This window comes from Cherax quadricarinatus, chromosome 1 (genome assembly GCF_038502225.1).
Source record: "Cherax quadricarinatus isolate ZL_2023a chromosome 1, ASM3850222v1, whole genome shotgun sequence".
NCBI lineage: Eukaryota > Metazoa > Arthropoda > Malacostraca > Decapoda > Parastacidae > Cherax > Cherax quadricarinatus.
In genome coordinates this window covers 14,328,267-14,331,005 of record NC_091292.1, presented here as the reverse complement: position 1 = coordinate 14,331,005, position 2,739 = coordinate 14,328,267, and the positions used below count along the sequence as shown (strand labels likewise).

Below are 2,739 nucleotides of genomic sequence, written 5' to 3'. Positions count from 1 at the left end.
GTTTATTTAGGGTCCTTTGAAATATTAATTTCCCTGTGATAACTAGTGAATGCTTCCCGAGATTCTCTCCTGAAAGCTGATATTTAACTGCTTTAATAGTTCATGCTGCCCCGTGGCCTGGTGGCTAAGGCTCTCGCTTCACTCGGCCATGTCCGGGTTCGATTCCCGGTGAGGGTAGAAACATTGGGCGTGTTTCTTTACACCGGTTGTCTATGTTCACCCATCAGTAAAATGGGTACCTGGGTGTTAGTGGACTGGTGTGGGTCGCATCCTGGGACAAAATTGACATAATTTGAGGGAAATGCTCAGCATAACAAAGGGCTTCCTATATAGTAGTATATCACTGATGTCAACTACGACTGTATACCTTATATACTTGAGGTAAATCAAAATATTGTTATTAAAATAGAATATTAAAAACTTTCCTAATATTTGAGCCAGTAGAGTGGGCCGGGGGTGTAGCTCAGTGGTAGAGCATTCGACTGCAGATCGAGAGGTCCCTGGTTCAATCCCGGGCGTCCCCTTCTTTTTATTTTTATTCAATACTTTCGTTTTATGTTTTCCAGCGTCAAAAAGGAAGATTTAATATTGATAACGCACGAATATTCCACCAATTTAATACTGATTGTAATTATAATTAAGAAAAAATGCATAAAATTCGTATTGCGATGGCCGGGAATCGAACCCGGGTCAACTGCTTGGAAGGCAGCTATGCTCACCACTATACCACCATCGCCAGGTATTTGTTTCGCAGACAATAACACATCTTGCACCGAGGCTCACAAGTACATCAAAATTTCTAAATTTATTTAGGTACAGGTACACAAAAGCAAAATGATCATAGTGTAAATTACCCAGGATAACCCATATGAGAGTCAGACGGCCATGTAAACATTATTATAGTCATAAGCGCTAAACCCAAAAAATGTCATATTGTCCTGCAAAAACAACACAAAGAACAAAGATCCCATTGGAAATAAGTCAGACTTTTTTTTTTTGGGTTATCCTGGGTAGTTTACACCATGACGATGACTGTACTTGTCTGTACCTGGGCTGAAATAAAAGAAGCCAGGTTACTAGGATCCCATGGTAGAAAAAGTGTTATGCTTAGATTCCACTCACATGACAGGAAAAAAGACTTAATTATTGCATCTATTAAAGTAAAGAAAGAGGTATACATAAACGAGTGTCTTACCAAAAAACGTCAGAACCTCCTTTATAGAGTCAGAAAACTTAAGCGAGAGAATAATGACACAATACACCAATGCTTCACACGGGATGGGAAAATTCTTGTTAGGAAAACAAATGTAGGTCAACTGTACACAATCACGAACGAGAATGATCTATCACGATTTCTCAGGGATACTAACCTTACAGAGAATAACTGAACAATGTCCAACCTAAAAGCCTACGTAGTGTAGTGTACGTTTTGCTCCATTATTGTTCAAATTTCATTGTACAATCTCTTAGTAATTAAATAATCAACTACCTCATTTTGTGATTTTACTAGTAAGCATACGTCACCTTATGTGATTTTCTTATTTACTATTGTTTGCTTAAACATTAGCTGAATTGATACTTTCTCTGTCCATATTACTACCTCATATTTTTTAAATACTATCAATTGATATTACTTACTAAAATTAATAATTATCATTTTTACTATAATTTCAATTTACTCTTAACATTTTTGACATTTAATAACCATTACTTGTCTAATTACCTTTACCTGTTTTATACCACATTTACTATCTTAGAGTACTCGTAATTACCTTGTACTGCCATATAACCTCAAGTATAACTACCAGTGCAATATTGAATGAAATAAACATTACTTTTTCACTTTTTTGTAATCATTATTACTTACTAAAATTTTATTAAACACCATATTTACTACCAGTCAATTTTACTTTTGTACATTAAACATTATTTTATACTTCCCATAACATTTTGTTGCCAAATTTTCAAGTTTGTATATTCAACTCCAACCTTTATATTATCCTTTGTACCTGTGTACCTGTGTACCTGTCTACCTGTCTACCATCTTACTATCATATTATAACCAAGACATTACCATTATTCATTGTTCTTACCTGTCCATTTAATTTTGTTTACCACTACTTGTTTTTTTAGTCACTTTTTATTGTGTGTGCAATTAGTGTATATTCGAATTACTTTTTTGCAAGTACCAATACTATTTTTTGTTAGCTAGTACCAACTACCTCATTTTTTTTTACTTTTTATTGTGCAATAAACTGCTCAACTTATTTAATATTACAAATCAGATCTTACTCCTAAACCAATATTATTTCATAGTGACTATCTGTCCATTTAACTTGTTTACCATTACTCAATTGTAGTCTCTTATATATTTTTTGTCCTTTATTTTAGCTCTATATAACTACCTTAGATCATATATTCGCAATTGTTAAACTAATCAAGGTGCTATTCTCAGGTGCTAAAGTTAATAAGTTCACTATTTTGCCATTATACTCCAAAGCTCATTTATTTGATTACCACTTTATTGTTCACCACAACTTATATTAGTCCCTTTTATATTATAATTTTATATTATAATTCTAACTTTAAAGAATTACCTTTAAAGTACTACCTACTATCATATTCCCAAGCTCCATTATTTGATCATCACTTTAATTGTTCACCACAAATTATTTTAGTCCCTTTTATATTGTCTCCTTTATTTTAGCTTTAAAAAACTACCTTAGCTCATTATTTTTA

General features: G+C 33.2%; 2 non-coding genes across 2 annotated transcripts; one reads left to right on the top strand and one right to left on the bottom strand.

The window, feature by feature from the left end:
- Positions 1-452: 452 nt before the first annotated feature.
- On the top strand, positions 453-524 carry TRNAC-GCA (transfer RNA cysteine (anticodon GCA)). The gene has a single exon. It is a non-coding gene; the product is annotated as a tRNA-Cys (tRNA).
- Positions 525-664: 140 nt separating this feature from the next.
- TRNAG-UCC (transfer RNA glycine (anticodon UCC)) lies at positions 665-736 on the bottom strand. The gene has a single exon. It is a non-coding gene; the product is annotated as a tRNA-Gly (tRNA).
- Positions 737-2,739: the final 2,003 nt, after the last annotated feature.